This window comes from Rana temporaria, unplaced genomic scaffold, assembly GCF_905171775.1.
Source record: "Rana temporaria unplaced genomic scaffold, aRanTem1.1, whole genome shotgun sequence".
In the NCBI taxonomy this organism is placed as follows: domain Eukaryota; kingdom Metazoa; phylum Chordata; class Amphibia; order Anura; family Ranidae; genus Rana; species Rana temporaria.
Genome location: NW_024404791.1, coordinates 23156 through 29193, shown reverse-complemented (window position 1 = coordinate 29193; position 6038 = coordinate 23156). Strand labels below are relative to the sequence as shown.

The 6038-nt window shown below is 45.5% G+C and overlaps 2 non-coding genes and 1 pseudogene across 2 annotated transcripts; all 3 read right to left on the bottom strand.

Moving 5' to 3' along the window:
* Positions 1-3855: 3855 nt before the first annotated feature.
* LOC120923503 lies at positions 3856-3974 on the bottom strand. The gene has a single exon (XR_005745976.1). It is a non-coding gene; the product is annotated as a 5S ribosomal RNA (ribosomal RNA).
* A 101-nt stretch (positions 3975-4075) lies between these two features.
* LOC120923528 lies at positions 4076-4195 on the bottom strand (annotated as a pseudogene).
* Positions 4196-5911: 1716 nt separating this feature from the next.
* On the bottom strand, positions 5912-6030 carry LOC120923501. Its single transcript, XR_005745975.1, has one exon. It is a non-coding gene; the product is annotated as a 5S ribosomal RNA (ribosomal RNA).
* Between the last annotated feature and the right edge of the window lie 8 nt (positions 6031-6038).

Sequence of the window (6038 nt, the reverse complement as noted above, 5' to 3'; positions counted from 1 at the left end):
TGCCACAATCCTACCTTAAATCCCTACAGTCCATACTGGGCCACTTCCTATGGCAAGGCAAAAAACCCAGGTGTAGCCAGACTAAACTCATTAAACACAGATCTGTAGGGGGTATGGGTTTAGCAGACATCAAAGACTATTATGTGGCCACCATAATGTCACAAATGCGGGAATGGATGGCAGAACACCCCACCACACTCTGGGGTGATATAGAGTCCAAAATGATCCCAGGCTCCAACCTGTCCCGTTGGCTATTCAGCACAACTGTCAAACACCCACAACTCTCACTGTACTCCCCTACCATTCAGGCCACTGTCAAGGTCTGGAAGTCGCTCCTTTCCTCCACGTGGCCGACTCTCGCAACTAAACCCATCCCTATACCTGTTGAAACACTTCAGCTGCTAACTCCTGACCTACCTATCCCCCAATGGATATCTGACCGCGCAGCCCACATTCACGACTTACGACCCTTGGTGACTAACACGTCCTTTCCCCACATCCAAGAGACCTTCCATGCCCCTGCTTCAGACTACCTTACATACTATAGATTGCAACATTGCCTTAGGGAAACTAGATCTCTGGAAAGATCTTTACCTCTAAACATATGGCGCTTCCTCTTCTCTGATACAGCGAAGAGCAAAGGCACCTCCTTAATCTACTCAACCCTTCAGGAAAAAAACTCCTTCACCAAATCCAAACCACTCCTAGACTGGGAATCTGACCTGCTCACCCCATTCTCCGACCATCAATGGCAGACGGCGATTAAATCTAACCACAAATACACCTCCTGCACCTCCTTATGGGAACTCTCCCAAAAATTACTGATGAGATGGTACCTTACGCCATCTAGGATAGCTAGATTCCACCCCGACACATCTCACGACTGTTGGAGAGAATGCAACAATCCCGGCACTCTTCTCCACATCTTCTGGTCCTGCCCATGCCTGAGACTGTTATGGTCCTCTGTGGAGTCGATGCTACAATCCATGCTTGGTATACCCATGTCCCTGACACCTCCGCTAGCCATCCTTAATCTGACCATTGAGGACATTCCATCACCCTTGAGACTAGTGACTGTACACGTCCTGTTAGCAACAAGACTTCTGATCGCTCGAAACTGGAAATCCAAAAATGTCCCTTCACTAATGGAAGTAATAAAAATGGTACAAACCCACTATACATACGAGACCATCCTTGCACGTAGAAAACACTCTTGTTCCACCGTGCTAACCCTTTGGGATCCCTGGCGAGTCTGGTATAATGGCCAGAAGACCAATGGATTCACCCTCTGAATATACTGGTAAACTCTTGATGCTCTCTGCCTTCCCCTCCTTCTCCCCCCCCTCTTTACTCCCCCCCCCCTCCCATGTTAATACAACTATATTCTGATGTTCATTTGACATTTACCTGATGAATGTATAGTTGGTGCAGTACGTGGCGCGATATTAACCTCTTTAAGAACCCACACATTACTCTGTACTGTATACCCTAATGTATTTGATACTGTTGTATTATTTCATTTGACAAATACTAATAAAAACCATTTGAAAGAGTTAATGGCCGGCTGTCAAGCGCCTTCTCCCTCACGAATGGCACACGACAGGGGTGCCCCTTATCCCCGCTCATTTTTGTGCTCACAATGGAACCGTTGCTGCGTAGACTGCGTGACAACCCAACTATTAAGGGCATTGAGGTTGGCAGTAAAAGTTGCAAGGTAGCTGCGTACGCGGATGACGTTCTCCTATTCCTGTCCGACCCTATCACGACGATCCCCAATCTGCTACTCGACTTCCAGAAATTTAAACTCTTATCTAACCTCCAAATAAACTTTGACAAGTCCCATGCCTTAAACGTGTCCCTCCCTGACTCACTGGTCACACACTGCAAGCGGTCCTTCCCATTTAAATGGGAGACGCGCGGCATCACTTACTTGGGTATCAAAATACCTCCCGACTTAAGAGATCTCTATGCTCTTAATTTTCTACCGGCTCTGCAGGCCATCAAGGAGGACCTGCAGTGCTGGACCAAAGGCTTTCTCTCTTGGTTTGGGAGAGCTGCCGTGCTGAAGATGAATGTCCTCCCTAGGATACTGTATTTACTGCAAGCGATACCGATTAAACTACCGCAGTCCTTTTTTGCTGCTTTTAAGCGATGTTGCAGGGCATTCCTCTGGTCCGGCCGCTCCCCTCGATTAAGTTGGGACAAACTGATACTGCCAAAACTAAAGGGAGGGCTGGGATTACCTGACATTACTTTGTATCACAAGGCATGTCAACTGGCAAGGGTGGTGGATTGGCACCTCCATGCCGGTAGCAAGGACTGGGTATCGGTGGAAAACAAATTCCTTTTGTTTCCCATAGCTCATCTCCCGTGGATTGAAGCCCGATCGGTCCCTAAACCCTGCCTAGAGCACCCCCTAACTGGACCCACGCTCCGGAAATTTGAGACAGTGTGCCGTAAAATGGGTATGACCCCATCACCTGGACCAATGACTCCCCTAGTTCTTAACCCAGACTTTCCGCCTAGCATTACCGCTAGTGACTCCACAGTGCCTCTAGACCCCATACGGGTAAGAGCTAGCCACTTCTTTCGAAACGGAACCATGCTCAACCAGGCCGAAATGGCCACCACACTCCCGCACCTGAATATACCGTTCTTTAAGTTTCTACAAATCAGACACTTTTTGGGGGGTGCCCGAACACCCTTACGGTGGTCCCGAGACTTAACCCCGATAGAACTCATTTGTGCTGCGGACCGACCACAACGCCATCTGATTTCTGCACTATACTCCCTGCTGCTGTCAATGGTGCCATCCACTGACCAGTTCCGGGTGTCCTGGAACACTGACCTATCCCTTGACTTGTCAGACGAAGACTGGGACCACATTTGGGAGCACGCCCACAAGGGATCCGTTAATGTGACAGCCCAGGAGAATAGATACAAACTGTGCACCCGGTGGTATCGCACCCCCGAAAAACTACATAGGATCTTCCCCGCAGTTTCGGCTGAATGTTGGAGGTGTGGTGGGGCCACGGGCTCCCTCCTCCACATTTGGTGGGACTGCCCCCTGATAGTGCCGTTCTGGAAGGAGGTCCACGAGTGTATCGTCCAGATCACCACCTACTTCTTAGAGTTCTCCCCAGCGCAGTACTTACTGCACCATACTGTGGTGCCTAGGAAACATTATCGCAAGTCGCTAACATTGCATCTTGTTAACGCCGCCACACAGTGTGTCCCCTTGAAGTGGAAGTCTACCTCTGTCCCCACGTTGCATGACTGGCACCTCAGGGTTGATAGAATTAAAGATATGGAACAACTAATCCACCGTGCTAATGACACTCATGACAAATTTCGAGAATCGTGGGCATGTTGGATCCACTACCGGGAATCACACGCCTCAGTGGACCCAAATCTCCCTGCGGACGCATCCACGACCGAGCCCTCTGGGCAGTGATAGCTCTGTCCTTTACACAACTGGTCTCCTCTTCTCCCTCAGGATATTCCCCCTCCCCCCCCCTTTTTTTTTTTTTTTCTCTCTCTCTCCCGCTACCCCACCCCCCCCCCCCCGACGGTTGGGGAGGGCCCCCTAGGGGCGCGGGATCACCCTTAGTTCCTACTATGCTCCCCCATTGGAGGTGTATTGATGTTGTACGAACAAATATATACATACTGATAGTGTTCTATTTTTGTTCTGTTTTGACATTGGACTCATGCTGCTTTCATTTGCATGTACTCACTTCTGCAACAACTGTACTGTACTACTGGTTGCGCCCAGTACTGAAAACGATTGTATGCCATGTCAATTGCTTAATAAAATTGTTTAAAAAAAAAAAAAAAAAAAAAAAAAAAAAAAAAAGCCTACAGCACCTGGTATTCCCAGGCGGTCTCCCATCCAGGTACTAACCAGGCCCGACCCTGCTTAGCCTCCGAGATCAGACGAGATCGGGCGCTTTCAGGGTGATGTGGCCGTAGGCGATAACCATGGCTGTCCTTAACTCTCTTGAAGATAGCATGGAAGAAAGACTCGGGGGAAAAAAAAGATTCAAGAACTCCACCACACCAACTAAAAAAAAAAAGCCTACAGCACCTGGTATTCCCAGGCGGTCTCCCATCCAGGTACTAACCAGGCACGACCCTGCTTAGCCTCCGAGATCAGACGAGATCGGGCGCTTTCAGGGTGATGTGTAGTGTTGCTCACGAATATTCGCATTGCGAATATTCGACTCGAATATAGCATATTCGAGAAATCGCGCTATATTTCGAATTTCGCGGTGAATATTCGCAATTCCGAATATTCGCATTTTTTCAATTTGATTTTTAAAACAGATCACATCCTATCGACGTCTAAAAGCATTGCTGGTATGATTAGAGACCCTGGGCCGAGTAGCTAAGCTGAGGCGATCCTATTATGTTGCCAAATTGAAAAAAAAAAAATTGCGATTTTTCGCTATTGCGAGTGCGAAAATGATTGCGAATTTTCGATAACTGTGGTAGGAGAACTCTGATTGTCTCTGATGCAAAAGGGGGGGGCTTTGTGTATGTGTATGTTATGAATATTTGTATGTTTGATATTATTATTTTTTGTAAGAAGGAAAAAATTGCGCATACCTTAAAAAAGGGGAGAATACAGCAGCAACTCAAAAATGTTATACAACATAAATTAATACAAGACAGAAAATGGAGTCGCTCTACAAGAATAAAAAATATGTCTAGTGACAAGACATGTGGGCAAATTATAAAATAAGCAAGCGCAAATAACTTGTGAAATACACAGTGAAACAAATATATAAAGAAATATAGTCCCAATAATAGAAAAATAATCTTTCATAAAAATGTCTTTGATATGTGAAGTGAAAAAAAGTCCAAAGCATGCAGCATGAACGTGTTCAATCTTCAAGGTGTTTGATTGACAAACGGCTGTGACAGATGGATAGAGTAAAGAATCACCACCAATGCAAAACACTTTTTATTTTCTATTGTAAAATATCAAGAATATTCTGAGCCAATCAGAGTGCTCCTTCCGCATTTGCCGAATATTCGCAATTATTTTGTATTGTAAAATATCAAGAATATTCTGAGCCAATCAGAGTGCTCCTTCCGCATTTGCCGAATATTCGCAATTATTTTGTATTGTAAAATATCAAGAATATTCTGAGCCAATCAGAGTGCTCCTTCCGCATTTGCCGAATATTCGCAATTATTTTGTATTGTAAAATATCAAGAATATTCTGAGCCAATCAGAGTGCTCCTTCCGCATTTGCCGAATATTCGCAATTATTTTGTATTGTAAAATATCACGAATATTCTGAGCCAATCAGAGTGCTCCTACAGCATTTCTCGAAATTGCGCAATAAATATCGCATTCGCATGTTGCGATATTTCGATAAAATATCACGAATATTCTGAGCCAATCAGAGCGCTCCTCCAGCATTTCTCGAAATTGCGCAATAAATATCGCATTCGCATGTTGCGATATTTCGATAAAATATCACGAATATTCTGAGCCAATCAGAGCGCTCCTCCAGCATTTCTCGAAATTGCGCAATAAATATCGCATTCGCATGTTGCGATATTTCGATAAAATATCACGAATATTCTGAGCCAATCAGAGTGCTCCTACCGCAGTTATCAAAAAATCGCAATTATTTTCGCATTCGCAATAGCGAAAAATCGCAATCATTTACTTTCGATAAAATATCACGAATATTCGAATTTAGCGAATATATCTCGAATATTCGAATATATATTCGAGATATATCGCGAAATCGAATATGGCATATTCTGCTCAACACTAGTGATGTGGCCGTAGGCGATAACCATGGCTGTCCTTAACTCTCTTGAAGATAGCATGGAAGAAAGACTCGGGGAAAAAAAAGATTCAAGGACTCCACCACACCAACTAAAAAAAAAAAGCCTACAGCACCTGGTATTCCCAGGCGGTCTCCCATCCAGGTACTAACCAGGCCCGACCCTGCTTAGCCTCCGAGATCAGACGAGATCGGGCGCTTTCAGGGTGATGTGGCCGTAGGCGATAACCA